At 40.6% G+C, this 21954-nt stretch overlaps 1 pseudogene; it reads left to right on the top strand.

The window, feature by feature from the left end:
- The first annotated feature begins 8102 nt into the window (after positions 1–8102).
- LOC147465277 (uncharacterized) lies at positions 8103–12876 on the top strand (annotated as a pseudogene).
- The last annotated feature ends 9078 nt before the right edge of the window (positions 12877–21954 follow it).

Below are 21954 nucleotides of genomic sequence, written 5' to 3'. Positions count from 1 at the left end.
TGCATTGACACGTGCGACATACGTGCACATTTTTGGCGCCGTTGCCGGGGAATGCCATACACTAAGCTTGAATGGCACTCTGTGCTTCTTTTGTGGTGCAATTTTCAATTGTAGGAAATGTAGGGAAGGAAGGTGTGTGTGTTGAGAAGAAGGATTTTGTGTTGTTACTGTGTATTTCTTTATTAATGAAGTTTTGAAAGGTTACTGTGTTTTCTTTGTGCTAAGGTAGTAGTATTAAGGTTGTTAGTTCTGTGTAATGCAATGTACAGTAAGTAGAAAGTAGATTTGTGAGAGCTAATGAAGTGTGTTAGTGTGTAACAGTAGGTGTATTAGTTGTAAGTAGGTAGGTAGAGTGTGTGTGTGCTCGCGCGCAGGCCGCGGCGACCTTATCCCAAAAATAAAAAATTAAATTTAAAAAAAAGTAAAAATAAATAAATAAATAAATAAAGGTAGGACCAGATCGGGAATATCTCCCAGACCCAAGCCCAAGCTCACGCTCAGGCTCAGACCTCAATCGCCCTTTAAAATTACGAATTTTAGCTTCACACGTAGCTAAAATTCGACTTTTTTGAGGATCAATGGAGCTTCAGGTGACCAAACGTTGTGTTGTAAAGCACACCGCGATCCTCTGAGTGATACACTCGTTTCGAGCTATCATACACTTCAATAAAAAAACCAATCATTAAAACCATTAAAAAATTATTAAAAAAACGAGTGAAAACGGACGCCTAAAAAATTTAGCGGTTAACCTTCGAGGTTATTCGCCGACGCTTGTAGGGTGCCAAAGGCACATGCATCTGTGCTCTGGTCATGTGCTAGAGATGGAGCAACTAGAGAGAATTTCGACTTACGTGAGTTCTCATTATCCACCTAGCTTAGATTCCGGGCCCTCTACGAGGACCCAAGGTAGTACAAACCAAGACCCGAACATAGCGGCTAGTGACTCTTCCTCTGACTACGACGTCATGGAGGGTTTCCCAATGCCTAATCCCAATAGCTCAAGCCAAGACATGCATGCCATGGGCTCGGGGTCCGGGCCGAGCGTGCTTAGCCGCTTGAAGGAAACCTTTAGTAGAGCCACTCGCTCTGAACATGGAGCTAATGATGTAAATGAGGGGGGTGGGAAAGTAAATTCTCCATTCGTGACCAACATAGACCCTATGCCCTTAGAGAATGTGCACGTGAATACTTCATTCGCTACACCTCCTGACTCTTCAAAGTTATTTTCCTCTGAGGTCATATTACTCGATGGTAGAAGCCTTGCCAAAGTGCAAGAGGTTGAGCGATACATCCTTGCAGCAAGGGAAAAGGAAATCGAGAGCTTACGCAAGGTGGAGCAACAAAGAGAGTTAAAAGCGAAAGTCCCTATGTCAATTTGCTAAGAGAGCAATCAAGTGCTCCTGACTTAGCAACCGCTAAGGGCCAACCCCTAGAAAGCAACATTGCTTCTAGCTCAAAGGACACCCCTAGCACCTCAATCCTAGGTGGAGCGTTCTTAAATGAGAACTGGGAGTACGAACTACAAACGGAATTTCTAACCGACCTATACACGGGTCACACCTATCACGTGGGTTGGTTAGATGTCCTACAATCCACAATGGGTGCTACTAGTGTGGAGGATCAACAACAAAGAGTTTTTGAGGTCATCCATAGGGTCATTGAGTTAGAGAGACAGAACAAGGGGATCAACATGCCTTCAACGGGTCTCATGAGATTCTTGGATACAGGGAAGGCTAAACAACCGACCTTATCGCAAATGGAGACTCCCTCGGTAAGTCCGATGGATCCTCCATATGTTGTTTCTCCAGGGGTCTCAGTGCAATCTGAGCCCACAAGTGATAGCTTTACCTTTCCAAGTCTAGCTCATCTTTCCCTTGATGACACCATGGCTACCATGCCTACCCCAATGATGGGCATGCCAAGAAACACGCCATGGACCTCATTTGTTAGTAAATCACGACTACATGGTAGCTCAATGCCTACAATAGTACCTACAAGTGTGTACCAATCATATACACCCATGGGTCCTCATACTCATGTAATCCCTACTCCTCCCATTGTTTCAACAACCTATGCTCCACAACCACAACACCCAAGTTCTTATTTCCATGGGACTATACCGGCTAGCATTAGCATGTCACATCCAACGTCTGCTATGCCTAGGGCCACACATATGAACTTTGGGCCACCACATGGCACAACATCGTACCCAACATGGAACCCAAGGGCTTCCTATGCGCCAAGCCCAACTCTTCCTTGGATTTTCTGGTAGCTCTCTCTTGAAAAAGATCGCGATTTTCTCCAGTTTTTTCACATTTGGACTCTATCATCCATCAAGTTTGGTAGGTGCATTTCTCACATTGATTAGAGATTATGCATCCAACTCTATTTTGAATTTGGTCAGTTGGGCATGGTGTGAGTCATCTTCAATCACTTGACCAAGCGTGAAGTTTGTTTAGGGGGTTTTACATATCTCCTATGGGTGTGAAATTTTTTGGATGGTTTTTTATAAGACAGGGTATCCCTTGTATAGCTTCAATTTCACTTGTTGATAGCACTTTGACATTGCCAAGGAAAAAATTCGAGATTTTTCCTATGTTTTTCATAATCATTTTCAAACAAGATAAGACCTGGACAACACTTTGTACTTGGTTTTTTTAGCTATCAAGTGATCTTCTAGTGGGATTTGGACTATCTTCACTAGCTTGGGACCAGTTTTAGGCCATGATTCTCAAAGATTTTGCATAAAGGGTTTGGAGACCTCCCCAAGTGTTGGATCTCCCCTCAGGACTTGTTTATACTCTAAGGAATACATGGGTGTCAGGTTCATGGTCCCAACCAATAAGTGATGCAAGGTTGAGAAACATTTTTTTCCCTTTCTAGCATAAAAATAAACCTTTTCAATCATGCATTTATTCATACACATTTATACACTTGTTTTAAAGACAAGATTTTCATTTCCTTTTGAGACAGATGTCCTAATCGATAATGCCACAAAGATACACTTGGTTGCACGGTTACACAAATTACATGGTTTTTAACATTGGATACATGTAGCATATATGAAGTTATAGAATTTGAACCATGTGCTACGACTAAAGAACCTTTGGTGATCTTCCATGAACTATCACCAAATGTGCAGTAATATCCTGCATCATCCAATCGTCCTATACTAATCAAGCTTTTGGTAAGCGTCAGCACATGTCTTGCATTCTTGAGCATGAGTGAAGAACCATTTTGAAATTTCAGTTGCACATTGCCGACACCAACTATTGCAAGCAAAATCATTGCCAAGACGAACACAACCTTTATGAGTTCCGTCATATGTATTGAACCACTCCTTGTGAGGAATCACATGAAAAGATGTACCTTAGTCAAGAACCCAATCTTGTAACGCATAATCATCAGTGGCAACCAAAAATGTTGAACCCATGGAAAATGTGAGATAAATATCTCCATCATAATCTTCGATAATAACATTGTTGATCTCTTCAATCTTTATACTGCTTTCTTCAGTCTTACCTTTTCCTGCTTCTTGTCTTTACCTTTCTCTTGTTTCTACTTTCGAGAGTCTTTCTTTATGTGATCCTTTTCATGACAACAAAAGCACTCAATTTCTTTTTGGCCACGTGATTTACTACAAGATTTTCCTCTCTGATTCTGCTTGCCCTTTTTTCGATGATCGACCACAAACAAAAAGAGCATTGCTAGTGCCACAAGAAGCATCAAGATTCCTCTTGCTAACCTCTTCAATTAACAATTTGCCTTCAACATCAGCACGTGTTAAACCGTCAGGAGTTGTTGAGTTACTTATGGCTGTACAAAAAGTATCCTTACTTTTTGGCAATGTAACTAGCAAAAACATTGCTTTGACGGAATCATCAAATTGACTCCCTGCACAGAAAGCTGATTGAAAATTGTGTCGAACTCATTGAGATGGTTACACATGAATGTGCCCTCATCCATCTTCAAATCAACTAACATTCTTAACTAATAAACGTGTGACACTGCACTTTTCTTCTCATATAGGTCACATAACTTTTTCCACAACTCATAGCTAGCCTTCTCCATGCTCACATTGTTATGGAATGGAATCTGAGAAGTTGGATACTAATAGTTATGGTCATGTGTGCATGATGTAGCAGGTCAAGGTAGCTGAGTCGTGGGCGAGTGGCTGACAGCAGATAGAGGGACATGGAATAAGTCGATAAGAATTTAGTTATTTCAATAAAGTCTTTATCCCCAAAGTGGGATGTAAATAGCCTGATTTATGAGCTGTCCCTTTTTGGAAATAATATAAATACATGCCTAGACGAAGCCAGCTCACTCAAGGCATGGGGGGATGATTGTACCCAATGCTCTCTCTCTCTCTCTCTCTCTCTCTCTCTCTCTCTCTCTCTCTCTCTCTCTCTCTCTCTCTCTCTCTCTCTCTCTCTCTCTCTATCTCTCTCTCTCTCTCTCTCTCTCTCTCTCTCTCTCTCTCTCTCTCTCTCTCTCTCTCTCTCTCTCTCTCTCTCTCTCTCTCCCCCCCCCCCCCCAACAAATGAGGAATCCCTAACCCCGAGCAAATACTTCCGAGCGAACAGGAAACCGAGCAAATATGTACAATAGAAAAGAGCATATCAATATTGCAATAGTTCAGATATTGAACATAGAGTAGTAAAATGAACCAGTCATATCTTGATTTTTTTCAAATAAAAGAACCATACATCCACATCTAATTCATTGGTACATACTCAAAAACCTTCTCAAAACCTTAGATATTCTCTCGCACAGCAAGGCTCAGCATAGGACCACAAAACACATAAAGTGCAAAACCTTCACACCCAAAGGCACGGCTATAGGGGCCAAAAAAACCCACAATTACATACAAAAACTTTAGAGCACAAAACTTGATCTATTATTGCGTGTTCGGTCATACTCCACCGAGAGCTTAAAAGAGCTCTACCTTTGTCAAAGCCGCTTGGTGCATGAACTCATGGGCATGAGAGTCCAAACCTAAAACATGAAGAAACACATAGTATATATGCTTGCATGGCACATATGTTAGCCTCTTGGACTCTCTCTTCTGAAAATCTTCACAAGTGCACCTTAGAAAATCTGATAATGTCACAGAGTATGAAACTCCCTTTATCCTTGAGCCCTCTGTGCCAACATAGAAAACATGTGTTTCATTGCACACAATAATAACTTCTTTAATCAATTCTTCCACCAAGCATGTCCCCAAATCAATTCTTGTCTGAAATTCCTTTGTTAGTTTGGATCGCCACTTGACAATCTTGCCATCCCTATATCTTGGTCGAAAGGCACTTGGAACTCTATTTGCATCTCGAATCCCCCCATTCAGAACTACACCTCTTGCTCCATGTTGCTGACGAAGCACAAATCCATTAGCTTGTAGTTGTTTTGCCTCATATGGCACAAGATTAGTGCCCTCAACGACACTACAAACACCTGGTGCAGGTCCGGGTGGTCCCACCACCATGTCATGAATTTTCCATGTGTGCAAGTTACTAGCATTGCAAAACCAAACATAAACCTCTACTAGCCCCCCAGGATTTGACCCAGATGAGGGATATTTTCTTCGACCCCAAAAACAAGGTGTTGCAACCCCTCTCTTAATGTCATAAGAGCCTTCATTAATGAATCTTCCACATCTCTCTGTTTGATCTTGCAAAATCCCAAAACATGTCATCTTACATCCGGGTTCAGCTCTCCTAATTGCCCATACCGTCTTTGCAACGTTCACCTCTGGCCAATATTTTGTATCCCCTTGTACATTTGCATGTCTTTTTCCACTAACGTGTTCAGTAACTGTAACAAAATCAGGTATGTGGCTATCCTCCTCTAGCACAACACCACCATCCACAAAGATTGACCTCTTTTTCTTCACTCTCTTCTCCCTGCTATATGACCTATTCATCTCTGGACTTTGCAAACCCATTTCTTTCATCGTAGAGTGAGTAAATTGACCAATTTTGTAGCAACCGAAGCTGTGGACGATCGATTAAAGAATCTCTGGGCAAGGTCTTGTATACTCGGACCACTGCATGTCTTTGCACCTTTGAGGTAAGCATTATACTTTACACTTTGTAGCACTACCATTGCCATGTCTACCCCTGCAGCTTCATACAAACTAATTTTTTCTTTGAAACCAAATCATGCCCGCATGCTAGTATGTTTGCTCTCAGACAAGTTAGTGTTAGGGATAAAAATGCCAGACTCATCTTGCATAACAAATCGTCCTCCCCAATGTGAAACTTTGACATCCCACCAAGCCAACCAAGTCTCTAGACATGAAACCTCTCCATCAATAGCATGCCCAGCTCTCCAATAGCGACGAAGTTCTCCCTTGCAGGTTTTTGCTTGATTATCTGACGATGCAATTCGCCAATTACGGCATTTAATCTTGTGTTCTTCTTGGGAGGAAGGCTTAATGCACTTCACAGCATGACGGATCATGGATTGCTCCCAATGGAACACACATGATCGTTCCTTGGCAGGCATAGCCATATTGGGACCTCCAAAATAAACGATTTTGACTGCTATCCAATCTACATTTGCTTCATCAGCCATGAAACCTCTAAACTCAGGCTTATCATACCCTTGGACTTCAACCACCTTATTGAGCATCCTCCAAAACTCTATTTGTGCAAACTTATTCTCCACAGTAAATTCATATGTTGCAATTGTCAAAAGTTCACGCACAAACGGATCATAAACATGTGCAAACATTGTTGGCCATCCATGCACATGATGCACATGATCAAAGTGCACCCACATGTGTTCCAAGTTTCCACCCGGGCGCATTCGATTAACTAGATCAACCCCACTTCCCAGACCAATGGTTGACATCTTAAATACATGTGGCCATTGTCCATCTCCAAGTTGGCCAGGAAAAAGAACATCGTGAATGTATGGATACCTACTCTTGCTCTTTAGATCAAGCACTGCTTATAAACCTTTTGCACTTATGTTTTTTGATCTTTTGGCACATTCCAAGATTCTCTCAATCCTTCGCTTGTTTGACAAAGGCGTGATTGTGTCAAGAAATTCAGCAAACTCACCGTCTTCAATACATTTGGTGTTCTCAGCAGTCTCCATGACGAGCTTTTCCATTATAAAATCTTGAACAATTGTACGCTCCAACTGCTTCGTTGTGGTAAATGAATTTGCAAAAGCACGAGTTTGTAGCACTGATGCAACTTTTTCTTCATTTGATCTGGACCTTCCTGCTCCACATGGATGGTGATGCTCACCTAAATGTAACACGCACCGGGTCCAACTTTGCTTATCTCTTAGCATACAATAATAAATAACTGCTGGACAGATGGCCACACATTCAGGCATTTGAGAGCAATGACTGCATATCAAGGTGCCATAGTCAGGTGTAAGCATGCCTTGTGGGGAAGACTTTGAAAGGCAACTACGCCAATGAACCTCATTATATAATCTAGTCCTTAGATAATATGGACAGTCAATGTTATGACAGCACAAGTGACCTGAGCATTGACTGAACCGAACAATGCCTGGAAAAGTGTCACTACTGCATGTGACATATTCTGTCCACATGTGACTATCATTTCTTTGCTCCATCCCTGTCATTCCGCTAGCGTCACCAGAAGGTGGCAACTCAAACGCAACATAGCCATCATAATGCACAGGGAGCTCTTGAACTTGAATGATATTTTTTGCTTGTTTTAGTGTCAGATAAAGATTGCTCTGCAAAGGCATTTAACGTATGATTTCAAGCACGCTAGAAGAACCAAGCTTCTCAAACTCATCAGATTCCAAATCGACTATTGTTGGTGTAGACTTGATTCTATTGTCATGTACTGCAATGCGAACCTTGAAAAACTGACATTGGTCGTGATTTAGAAGGAAAACCTCATCTCCATGAGAAGTTTCATTTACTTCCATTTTTACATGGTCGCCACTTAAAGTTAAGGGATGCAAATTAAAGGCAGTAGTTAATTCGAAATGTTGTCTCACAGAGGCTACACGCAGGGCATATGTGCTACCTTCAAAGATAAGGACAAGATTTTGGCCACCTTGCAGTCCATAGATTGTGATATTCCTAGCCATTACATAAAACTATTCTAATGGAAGTTGGAGCAATAGGATTACTTCTCAAGAACTGCAGGATAATTGAGTTACGGTGCTAGGTAATACAAACATTAAACAAAGTGGGGAAATTGAAAAAGACCAAAGTTAATTGATTTAGTTGCAGTGTGTGATGGTGGAGACGCCTCAATCGTCGAGCATTCAAGAACGTCTCCTATCAATCATGTAAAATTCCATTTTTTCACGCCACGTTCGAGTTGGCTATTTTTTTACTTCAAATTAACTCATATTTTTTTATGATATACAGTCACTCTTCTTATGATAGACAGTCACCACGATATTCGAAATTTTTTTGAAAATCCGAGCAGCTTTTACGGCATTTATGACAAAATATTGGAGGTCTATAAAGAACTTACAATATTTGAGAAGTTTTTTTTGAGAATTTTATATAAATCAAAATTGCAGCAGAGAATAGTCACTTACAAAATTCTAAAAATTAAAGTGTAATCTCGTGTAAAAACCTTCAAATTTAGTCCATTTAAGGCCGGTTACAAACCAATGGGCTGGCACCCACCATCTTTTTGGGGTGGGCGGGCGTGTTTTACACACTTGCATGTCCAAGTTGAATTCAGTATTGATTAAACGATGACCTGTCGCGTAGCGAGCTCCATCCCCGCCCAACCTTGGGCAGCGGGGTTTCACTGTCCATGTTCTTGGGTGTTGAACCTTTTGCAGGCCGAATAGGAGCTCGCCGTCTGGAGTCCACGCAAGTGCGCCCAACTTTGGGCAGACAATATGTAACCACCCTAACTCGAGTGCTTCTCATATGTAGGTTTGCCAAGTTTTTAAACATTTTTTTTTTTTTTGTCGAGCTTCAACTCCCGCCGCACGACAGACAGAGCAGGTTCGAGGATGCAGGGGATCATTTCTTCGTTGCTGCAAGGAGCGCGCGCTGGCACGCACTGGTTGCGATAGCTCCCAACTTCGAATCCCCTGCTGCTCTTCGTGTTGCCAACACAAGCTTCATCGCCTTTTTCCGCTTCGAGACAGTCCTTTTGCGCTGCCAGAGATTCTCTCTGTGCTCTGCATCTAGCACTAACAACACATGTAACTTTTTTTTTTATGTTCTTGAAGCCGTTTTGCGCTGCCAGAGATTCTCTGTGTGCTGTGCATTAAGCACTTACAACACAGGTACTTTTTTTGTGTTGATTAACAACTATGTCCCTAGAGAGTGGGGCGCCACAAAATGGGATGGTGCCGAGGACGCAAGCTGATGCAAGCAGATTGGGGTGCCACAGAATGGGATGGTGCCGAGCTTGAGCTTGTATGAAAACAGATTGGGGCGCCATAGATTGGAGCTCACTAGGAGGGGCAACCACAGATTTGGGCGCCACTAATGCAAGCAAATTGGGGCGCCACAGATTGGAGCTCACCAGGAGGGGCAGCCACCTACATAATGAGATGGAGCAGAGCTTGAGCTCGTATGAAAGAGCCAGCCGTGCAGAGCTAGAATTAGCCAACGCGACAGCTTGAGGGGATCGAGAATGGATAGTTGGAGCTGCATTCATTGACCTCGTGCTCTATGTGCCTCCTCGTGTGGCCGAGTAGAGGCAGGTTCAAGAATTGGCAGGGCCTCAAAGGTTGGACCAAATCTCCCCTCCGTGTGTGAAAGCATTGGATTGTTAGTTTCAACGAGTGCGTCTTCCCTTGGATATGGTGTGTGTGAGCTAATGTGGCCGAGCCCAAGGGCCATAGGTGAAGGCGTTGGAGTTCATGCGATGAGTTGAGGTGATATTGGATGTTGGTCGAAGCTGATACATCCAAATTCGGTGATGTAATTGTGTTGTTGATCGAGGAAGACCGTGCGAGAAGTGCTCAGAGTGGTATCACGTGTGTGTAAGGAAAAAATGTGTTTTAAAAAATCTAATTTTTAAAAATTTACTCTTTGCGGGTTGTCACAATGACCAAACGCCGGCGCGCGGCTCTATCAACAACTAAACTCTTGGCTTGAAATTTTTCCCTGGTTGGTTTGCTTAGCCAATTGCTTCCCACCGAATGGTGTTCAATGATGTATCATTATGTCCAACTAGAGATTGTGCATTTCGTTTGTTTTTTCGCTAATACAATTTTCTGTAAAGCTACTTATGCCATGTCTGCAAGTTTAAGTTTATGCCATGACTTGTGTAGGTCAATTCACAAGACAAGGGCAATCGATGTGGCAGGCAAAAATGGTTCATCTACTCGAAGAGGACGTCCTCCTGCCAGGTGTTTCAAAGTTTTATAATAATGTTGGAATAAATTTTATAGCCTTGGTTTAAAAAATTTGTTGGAGATGTATCTCATGGGCTATGCATAGTATTTGAAATAGTGCTCTAAATATGAATTAAATTTTGTTTCATTTTCTTATTCCATAACAATACTTTATGTTTCATTATGTGTTTGCATCAACAACTGATTCTTTTTGAAGATTACTAAAAATTTTGAATTGTTTATTTACGTTGGATCAGTCCTAGATCCTGTGGTCGTGCCCGGAGAGGGAGGAGTAGTGACCAAATCTCTTGTGGTCAAGTGGACAGTAGTGATCAAGCCTCTTCGGTTTCAGCTACTATCATGGTAGAGGAGCTAGAAACACAAGAAGAGGAGATTTTATCTATGGACATGGGGCAGGGATCTTTACATGAGATAGATGAGACACTAGCCCTTGAGGAGAATGGGTTGCAGATAGTCCCATGGGACTTAAGGGACGAGGTTACTGCAGCCGCAGAAATGGAGGATGAACAAAAAATCTTCATGCATAGGGGAGCAAATATGCTTGAGAGCACACGTATATTTAGCTGCTTTGATTGTCCCTCTATTCCCTTGTGCAGATTGATTCCATATGCAAGGGTGAGAGGGTTGAGAGACGATCTTAGAGGGTTCAAGTCTGCCTTCGCAAAAGAAGGCTATATGCCAGAAAAAGGAGCTTTTATTGTCTCTTTATTGACATGCAAAAGAGAGGAGAGCCTTGTGTGACAGGAATGTTAATACTTTCTATCTTTTTGCCATTGTTCACATTCTTTGGATTTTGTTTAAAGTTTACCTATTGTGTGTACTCAAGATGAGATCAAAGCAACATGGGGACCTCTATGGAATGAGATCAATGATGAATTCGAATGTGAATTGAAAAAGAAACCAAAGTTTCAAGATCTTGTAAATCACATGTTCTATGTTTGGGAAGGGAATCATCGTACTGTGGCATGGACAGAGGCAATTAAAGAAAGGTTTTCCACTTCGAAGGAGTAGCATTGTCGTGTTTTGTGCACTATCATAGATCCTACCAAAGTGCCTGAGATTGCATTGCTAAGCAGTTTGCAAAGAATGAACTTGTAAGTGTTTCACTTGTTCAACTTTGCTAGTGTTTAAGTTAATGTATATTTGAATGCTAACATGATATATCAATGCAGCATGAATACTCATGCTCTGGTTGTCACTCACCTTCGTGATGAGATAGTTAATACCACACACATTTGTGCGGCGGATCATGTGATGTACTTAAACGGTTTACCTGAAAAGGATCAAAATCTTATTGCTCGCCGTACGGAAAAAGTATGCCAAAGTTTCCGAGCCTTGGTATCCGCTCACTCGACGTTACCTTGGCAGATTGGTATATGATGTATGAATCAGATTAAATGCTTTCTTTTGTCATTGGTATGCATGATTATTAATATAGTCTTGCTTATTTTGGATTTTAGATTCAAATGACAAAAGAGAAAGAGAAGAGAATGTCGAACGTGAAGCATGGTTTGTCTGACAAAGACTTTAAAAAGGAAGAGGAAAGAATTCACCAGGAGATCACACACAAATATCAAAATCGTATTGGGAAGGTACTTTATTTGTTTGCATCTACTCTTTGTTTGTGGCAAATGGTACAATATGTAATTAGAGCAATTGTCATTTTTATACTCATATTGCACTTACTTAACATAGTGGATCCCAACCTTGGGACGGATTGGCTAGCAAGGGTTTTGTCTCTGAAATGGGGTAATGATCTGGGCTACATTGGAGAAATTGAACTTAATAGCACTCCAAGATGCCCCTGTTCAAAACAAGATTCATTGGATTTCTTTGCTTGAAGCGGACAAGATTACAAGGGGTGCATATGGTCTTAAGAAAGGAGATCACGTCTTCCGCATGTAAGATTATTGTGGATCATTAATCTTGAATATGTTACTGTCTTTTTTTTCTCACTCTTTTTGGGATTGTAGGTGGCTTCGTAGAGAGGGTTTTTTGGCACGAGTCTTTAAAAGGGCATTTCAGATTGTGTCAGATCTTATGGATATGCCTGGCGTTGTGCCTTTGCCACATGACTCTACCCTCACATTCTATTTTGAGGAGATAAAATTTGAAGCTAGGCCCTTTTTGTTTCCGATTGAAGTGTCTCTTAGAGCAAAGATGAAGGATGTGGAGAAGCAAGCATTGAAGAAGGTAGATACATTACGAATGGCAGCACAACATTTGTCTTCAGGTGAACAATTTATTAATTGCAATTTTATTAATTTGTTATGTCTATGTGATGAGTTTCATGTAACTTGTTAGCTGTTCATTGTAGATTCCTTATGTTTTTGGTATCCAAGAATGTATTACCTGTCATGCCTTTTTTGGCAAGACAGTGGACTCAGAAGGCTACTCAAGACACATGCATGTACCCCTCTAGTATGCGCACCTTGAGTGCATGGGAGATTGAGAATTGTCTGTGGTGGATAGATATGGAAAAAGGTCATGTTCTTGGTCGTGAAAGAGAGCTACATGAGACGATGTCGGGGGATGTTGTGATGCAAAATCCACCAGCAGATAGACGATAGGAGAGACATGCAGGTATGTTTCACTCCTTGGCATGTCAAACAACCATAAGTTAGTAGTATTTTAACTTAAAATGTTTTGTTGAAGATGCATGCAACTCTCAAAAGGAAAAGGAAACATTTGTGGATACGATCGTAGAGGAGGATGTGGGCTCAATGCCTGGTATGTCTTATAAAATTTTGTTAATGCTTTCCTTAAATATGCTTCATAGATGACTTATTTTATCTTGTTGTGATGCTCCAGTGTCTTCTGGTACCCTCATGGCTAGGAAGACTATCTCATTTGTTTATCTTATGGAGTCTCCACTACAAAACATATCTAGTTTTGTTGACACACGATGCATGGCCATAGTGGGGGACAATTTGGAACAATTTGGTTAGAATTTCAATTTCAAATCCTCCTATGAGGTGCCTTAAATGGCTAATGGGTTTGTTTTGAAATATTGATCCATGTACAAAGGAAGCTCTGTCCATTTTTCTTCAAAAACTAGTATTATGTTTTCTTTGTTTTCTTGTTAGGTCATATGCATTGACAATGCGTTGGAGAGGGAAAGTCTACATCGACAATGAATGTGACTAATCATAAGAATTGAGAAATTTGTAGCATTGATGTTAGAATTGAAATTCATGTCTTGCTATTTTCATATAGTTCTTGTTATGTTTTGATGGAAATGTTTGAGTTGATGTTCTAATGTTTTGAGTTGTGGATGAGAAGTATTCACTCTTTGGAACAATTTGGTTAGAATTTCAATTTCAAATCCTCCTGTGAGGTGCCTTAAATGGTTAATGGGTTTGTTTTGAAATATTGATCCATGTACAAAGGAAGCTCTGTCCATTTTTTTTCAAAAACTAGTATTATGTTTTACTTTGTTTTCTTGTTAGGTCATATGCATTGACAATGCATTGGAGGGGGAAAGTCTACATCGACAATGAATGTGACTAATCATAAGAATTGAGAAATTTGTAGCATTGATGTTAGAATTGAAATTCATGTTTTGTTATTTTCATATGGTTCTTGTCATGTTTTGATGGAAACTTTTGAGTTGATGTTCTAATGCTTAGAGTCCTGGATGAGAAGTATTTACTCTTTCGAACAATTTGGTTAGAATTTCAAATGCTCATGTGTGGTGTCTTAAATGGCTATTGGTTTGTTTTGAAATATTGATCCATGTACCAAGGAAACTATATCCATTTTTTTTAAGAAACTAATATTATGTTTTGCATAGTTTTCTTGTTAGGCCATATACATTGACAAGAACACCATCATAGATATTCGCTCGGGTTCTTGTATGCTCGCTCACGCTTGCTCGGGCTATGGTAGAACTCCAACAAATCACTCTTTTGATCATAACTTCTTTATCCGAACTCCGATTTGGGTGATCTATAGCCACAATTGAAGAGCACGAAACTCTCTACGCATTGATGTAAAGACAAAAAAAATTCAAAGTTATGGAAGGCATTTTGTTAACAACATTTCTGAAGTGAACATGTTCAAGAAAATTGACTCTCATCTCTTATTTTACATACAATGTCTTCCGGCACTTGCAAGGGTTCTTCTTCTTCAACAAGGTCCACAACCATTGTGGAAAATGATCCAAGATCTCCTAAGTGTGGAGATAGCAACACAACCACCCAACCAATGACGTCGGAAACCATGATCATGACATACTTGGTATCATTGCAAGAGACCGTAAACAAACAAGGTGAAGACTTACGAGCACTTGCAATGGAGAATAGCACACTAAGGGTACTTGTGGTTGAGAATGAGAATCTCAAGAGGACACTTGAGATGCAAACAACATGTTTGATGCAACTTGAAGAGGAAATCAAGGAATGTAAACGCTCTCTTGTGGACTTGAATGCTTTGAAGGAGTGGATGAGCAAAGTAGAGCATGACCATGTATTGAAAGAGGAGAAATGTGACACCATGAGCCAAGATGTATGCGGCATGAAAAATGTATGCACAAACAAGTCTTGGGCTGATGTATGTGATAGCAATGTGGTTACTAATTCCTCACTAATGCAAGATATGGCTCAAACAAAGAATGTTGAGAATGTGGATGTGGAGGAGTTGAAGGAACGGGAGCGACGTTCCAAGAACATTGTTATTCGTGGAATTCTCGAAGAGAAGCTAGAGACACCTCCTTTTCTTGCTATTGTTATTGAAGATTTATTCAAAACCCACTTTGGCATGTCCGGAGTTATGGTCTATGGAGTACATAGAGTGGGGAAGCAAGGAGCTCCTCGCTCGAGAGAATAGCCAATTGTATGCACCATGCCGGATGAGACCAAGCGAAAGATTATCCTTGATAATAGTTGGATCTATTTGAGGAATACAAAATGTTTTGTATGTGAAGATCGCACTATTAAGCAACAAAATATATGTTGCAAGGCATACGAAGAAAAGAATAAGAAAAACAAGGAGATCTCTCATGAAGAAAATGTGCCCAAGGAGGAGGCAAGTCCCTCGAACAAATAGGGATGCGTGACCTATGAGACCGAGATACAATTGAAAATATGCTTTTGGAATTGTAATGGATACCCATGGAATGCGGGGGTTGGCATTGATGAACTAACAAGCAAAGCCGATTGTTAAGTATGGAGCCTGATTTACCTTGTAATCTTCAATGGCCGATGGCCGGTGGCCGAATTCAAAAGCGGACTTGTCTTCTCAAGGGCAACCACACATGGGCGGATTGGAGGGTCCGATTTGGACTTATTTGCACAAGGGCGGCTACACATGGCTGCCTCTCATAAGAGAGGGCAACCCTTTTGGCCTATAAAAGGAGGCCATTTCTACACACATTTCATAGTGTGAAGTTGATGCAACAAGGTGAGTGTGAGGTGGTGAGAGTGAAGCAAGGCGGGAGCTCTATCAAGGGTTTAATCCCTTTGTAAACTACTTCTTCTTTTGAAGTGCTAAAGCCATTGAGTGGCTGCTTTCCCGTGGACGTAGCCCACATTGGGTGAACCACGTATATCGTGTGTACTCTCTCTCTCTCTCTACTCTATAATCTCTTGTGTGTGAAATCTATCTCTCTCCATTAAGTAATCTACTCAAAAATCTATTTAGCTACGTCTTATTTTCTAACACCGATGTTGTACTTCTTGTTGAAACTTGGGACTATGATACACAAAGGCTTAATGGCTTGGAGAATTACAATGTACATTCATTGATGTGGTCAAGAATCTTAAGAGGACAAGGAGGGGTAGCATGTATGGTTAAGAAAGGATTGAAAGATTTTGTATCGATTATGAAACATGAGAAGTACAAACGTTATGTATGGCTGAAAATTATGACACCAAAAAGAGCACCCATTTTTGTAGCCGGTTGCAACATTTCTCATCCTGGGTTAAGAGAACTCGCTTCGGTGGTGCCCACGACCGCGAGGCGGAAACGAGCAATGTGAATGGGAAGGGAAAAGCTCCCATGGACGAACAAGTACCGGGCATCTCACGGGCCATTGACGAAGAAATGGAAGAGGTAGGTCATAATTTTATTCAAGTCGTTTGAATTAACATTGCACAAGTTTAGTTAGGAATGAACATACCCCCCAAAACATGTTGGAGAAATCTGACGAAAACCTCGGGACTGAACTCATTTGTACATTAAAGTCTAAAGTAGGAAAGAAATGATTGATGGGTATGCTGTTTGCAATAGGAAAGAATGTCTGCTAGGGAAAATTTAGCTCGACATGTTCATTTTATTTCCAATGTTGAATCAGTTCTGACCCCCCTACTGATCACAGGGGGCAGAGTTCCTCGTTAAGGGCTCTTGAATCCACGACTTGCTTTTTATGCGATGGATACCCACGACTTGCTTTCTATGCGGTGGGAACCCACGACTTGATTTCTATGCGGTGGGAGTGTCCTTGTCGTGCTTTCTATGCGGTGGACATACCTAGTTGTATGGGAAGCTAGGCGACAACAGAAGGAGTAAACTCTCACTGGAGGGGGAATGTTGTACCTCCAGAACATTGAAATTTTAATGAATAAGTTTGAGTAGAATTTTTACTAGAATATTGGCTTGGTGCCGTTTTGTAATACTGGTGGAAGGGTTGTCTTAACAAACATTGTGATTCGCAATCTATTCAAGGAATGTTTATGTTGAACAATTATTATGATAGTAATTAGGATACACAAGGAAGTGTGAGTGTGGGTGTGGAAAGTGGGGGCTTGGCTCAAGTTGCCAATGCCTATGAGAAGGGTGGTCCCGATTGTTCGGAAACTCTCTGTCCCCATAGTGTTCAATTCGATATTAGTAATACTCATTGCCCCTAGAGCGGTGAAATCTCGAGAGTACGTGCCTCTGAAACATGGGGAAAAAGGCACTCGGGGTTTCTCTCCTCTTGGAAGGTGGGTCTTAGGATCGCTACATAGTTTAAGTACGCTTCCCCTGCGAGGTGGAGCTAGATCTCATTGCTAGTAGGCTCGAGCTCGACTCACTTTGTGACGAGAGATCGTCCGCTAGCTGAACCCTGAACCACTTTGTTTGATTCCGCTATAGATCTAGTGGCCACCAGGTTCACCATCAAATCCGATGTTTGATATGGCGGGGTGGGGACCTCACAGAATCAAATGTGAGTTGTTATTGGAAGTTGTAGAATTTCAGGTCTACAGCTAGAAATAGCACAAAAAGACTCGAAATCAGTCAATCTGACTAGAGAGTAAGCTTAAAAGTTGTCTGAACCAATTGGTAAGCTCAAGGACACTTCGAGGTAAAAATTTCAAGAGTTGGCCAAAACTCAAATTATTTACTTTTTCTTGACATTTTAGGCCAAATTAAGTTTTGACTTGATTCATAGGCTTAAAATAGCTCATGTAAAGACTGTCTTTGAAAAAATTGCAAAAAAGTGTTCATTTCAAGCCTAAAGTTAATAATCGTGATTATTAACTTTTTGCTCCAAATTGACCAAGGTTCATACCATTGACTCATTGAAAGTGTACAAACAACTTTTGTAAAGGCCCAAAAGATTTGGATCACCAAACTGGCAAAAAACTAAAGTTTGTACTGACTTTTTAAATCTTGAGTGTAAATTTGGAAAAAAATTATCCAAACTTGTTGAAAATTGATTCATAGGTTTATATTGATGTAATAAACATGTGTACATGCTTAATTGACCAAAAAGATGCAAGAAGTAGCCAACTGTAAATAATCACGATTATTTACATCTGCCTCATTTTTCAACTTTTTTGACCAAGTCAGCATACCACTAGTTTTATCATATTGTAATAAGCCCAGAAACCAAATTTGGTAAGATTTGGATCACTGGATTGAAAATTGTGACCAAATTTGCAAAGTTAGTCTGTCGATCAGAAAATTGATGACCATTTGACAAAAAATTGTCCAAACTTGATGAAACTTGGCTAGGGACCTTAACTTGAGGTGCTTAATAGATTTGTGTCAGAGTTTGGATAAAAATTTGTAAAAATATAGCTGGAATAAATAATCGCGATTATTTACATTTGCTTTAAAACTTGGAAATTTTGCAAATTTGAGTATACCACAAGGTCAAACATATCAAGTAGACCTTACAAATCAATTTTGGTGAAATTTGGATCACAAAAGTGACTAAGCCAGATTCTTGAAATCAAAGTCTGCGGACACAAAACAACTGATAAACTTGATCAGATTTTGTCCAAAGTTGTTGAAACTTGTCCAGGGACTTTAACAAGTTGTATACTTGTCAAACCAATCCAAAAAGTGCAAAAAACTAGCAAAAGTAAATAATCGTGATTATTTACTACTACTACCTAGGGACATCAATTTTGACTTTTGAACTTGTAAAGTGTTACCAGCATAATACAAAGCCACCGGGAAATTTTGTGTTAATTCGGATCCGAATTGGTAAATGTTCACTCAATTTCCAGGTTGCAGATTAAACCTTTGATTTTTGCTAAAACCGAATCTGAAAGTCAATTTTTGACTCCCATAGCTCGATTTGAAGTGAGACACATAGACCAATCACAAGAGTTAGCAAAAAATCTACTATCTTTATAGAGGAATACCTAACTTGATCAAATTTGTACAGGAATCAGGTTGCAGACGAGGAATTAGTGGCTTGATAGAAAATTGCAATCGAATCAAGTGGAAATTAATGACAGGCTAATCCAAAGGTGAGTACTCTATCCAGGGCTTCATAAGTCTATATGAACCTTAGATCTGGTCGTGTACTAGGAAATCAGGGCATACTTGGAGAAACCTCCAGTAGAGTATCCATTGAAGAAAGCGTGAATCAAGGCAATTCCTTGCACACAATTCTTGAAGAAGTCTCATACACTTTTTCAGATTCAACATCTGAAATGTCTTCTTACTCGACTCACTCGGAAACCGGAACGACAATGCACTATAAGCATATACTCTCTTTTTACAAGACTAATCGCCATGGAGCTCAGGTTCACCTGGACCCTAACGAGGAGTATGCTATTCGCATTGATGACCATGGTATTGAGTTTGAAGAAGAGATTATGGCAAACAAACAAGGAAAAATGTACATGGACAGAAACGGAACTCAGTATGTACAAGTAGAAAACCCTGATGTGGTAGACAAATGAGGGTTAGAAGTAAACACCATAATCCCATATATGTCAACAAAAGAAGGACCACCAACTTTAGAATTCAAGGGATACGACCAAGTAGATTTGGAGCCTTTAAAACGGCTTAGTACGGATAATCCTAGGATCGGAGTCTATTGTTGGAAAGATAGAAACATAAAAGATCTTCTGTGGACTTTGCATGCCAAATCAAGACAACTAACGGCCATGAGAATCATCTATATCTTCAAGATCAAGGATAAGGGATCAGCAGACCTACCAACCTACCTGTTTAGGGATTGTTATAACAACAACTTTGTTATGATGACTCCTGAGGAGGTAGAACAAACCAAATACCAAAGGTATTCCATAAGGGATTGGATATTGGGACAAGGACCAAAAACAATTCCAAGAGATGAACACCATGAGAGATCATCTGAGAGTAATGTTAAGAAACCAGAAACCACCTCATCACGTAGAAAACCGGGTGACACTAAGGCCAGTCTAAAGCTACATGAGTCACTATTTCCAACAGACTGGTTTGAAGGACTCGGAACAGGACCAACTGCCAGGAGACCGGGAGTTGAACCAAACAGACGCATCAGAACATCTGATTTTTAGAAATGGGTCAAAAAATATAGTAGATCAAGGGATCCATACGACCACTTAGCAAGATTTAAGCAAGTGCTAAGAGCAGAACATATATTCGATTTCCATACTCAATTCAAGGGGTTTGGAATGACATTAGAAGGGAAAGCATTGACATGGTTCCAAAACATTCCACCAAGGTCAATCATGGACTTGAACACATTAGCTCAAGGATTTGTAGCTGCTTGTTCCAAAACGGGGATCAAACATAATATGGTAGCTCAAATCTACAACTTTAAACAGAAACATGGTGAGTCTGTTAGGGATTGTGCAACTCGAATGAAACAATACATTGCCAGATGCCCAGGGCTAGAGATACCTACAGAAGAACGGCTCGTATCATTGTTTCTAGAGGACTGCTAAACAAAGAACTTCATGCTATACTCTATAGTAAAAAGCATACAACCCTAGAAGAGTGTGTGTCAGATGCTATTGACTTAGGAGACAATTGTGATATTTTTAACGAAGAAGATGTCCCTAAGGATAACCAAAGCGAGAAAACAGCATCCACTAAACCAGCATCCATTAAACGAGCACAAGTGGGAATGGCTGCTGCAGCACCACTTTCAGCCATAGAAGATATGCTCAAAAGAATGAACGACATGATGAACAACATGCAAAAAGCACTTATGAGGGGACCAGGACAAGGGATACCTCAACAAGGACAACCAATTAGGCCACAAAAATGGTGTGCAATTGAGGGTAAATGGACCAACCATGAGACCCACAAATGTTACTTTAGACCAAAGTATGATGGGAATGTTCAGTACGTGCCCATGAGGCCACAAGGACAACCCATGTACAGGTATCAGCCTAATATGGCCCAAGCTCAAAGACCACCAATGGGTATGGAAAGACCTCAACCTTTGTCGGGACAACAACCTCCGTACCCAGGATATAATGTAGTGCCTGTAAAGTACATGCACTCTGAAGGAGTCATAGATGAACAAGCATTAGTGCATGTTACACCCTATGCGGAGCCTAGTTTATCTACATTAATGGTAGAAGGAGATTGATATAATTCACATCCAGCACCAATGGAAGAAACCGTGACTTATTCTCCACCAGAGCTCGCACCAATGTATTATGTAGCTAATCAAGTTGTCAGACCTCCCATGGTCAGACCCATGATTAAGCCAAGAACGGGAAACTGTCACAACTGTGGTGCTAATGATCACTGGAAAAATGAATTTCCAGAGCCTGACAAAAACCTCAAGCCAATTGAAGCCTATTGCATACAATGTTGCAAAAAGGGAGGACACTTTCCAAAAGATTGTCCTAAAAATCCTTTAAACAAGGACAAAATAGTAGTAAACGTAGTCCAAGTGATACCTAGTAGCTCATCAAAGAGTGAACCGATTGTTCCAATCAAGGTAATTACTAGAGCCCAAGCCAAGAAAAAGAAACACAACTCCTCTGATGATTCAAAAAATATGAAAGCTTCCTCTCAAAGAATCAAAAGAAGCAGAAGCAAAAGATATGAGATGAGAAAACAAAAACAACGGGCTGAAATCGAGGAGAAAGCAAAAAATCTATTTCAAGAAAAGGTGAAAGAAACTGGAAGTGAAATCAAGGAAACAACCTTAAAATCTGGAGGATCCATTCTGGTCGATAAAATTTTTGAGCCTATTAATGCCGCCTGGGAAGCCTACCAAGCAGGACTTAGAGCAGGCCAAAACATGGAAAACAAATGGAAAAACTATCCTTCTCCAGACATGGAAGCTTATCAAAATTTGGTAAGAATCACACAAGAAATGCTGGAAAAACAAAAACCCAAGCTTGAAAGTATCGCAGAACCTGAAGAGCTTGTGGTAAGAGACACTAAAGAAAAACCATATGTGGTGGCAGAACCCCACCTTGAAACAAAAGA

Source organism: Adiantum capillus-veneris, chromosome 1 (assembly GCF_014529385.1).
Source record: "Adiantum capillus-veneris isolate H3 chromosome 1, ASM1452938v2, whole genome shotgun sequence".
Taxonomy (NCBI): domain Eukaryota; kingdom Viridiplantae; phylum Streptophyta; class Polypodiopsida; order Polypodiales; family Pteridaceae; genus Adiantum; species Adiantum capillus-veneris.
This window is presented reverse-complemented; position numbering and strand designations above follow the sequence as displayed.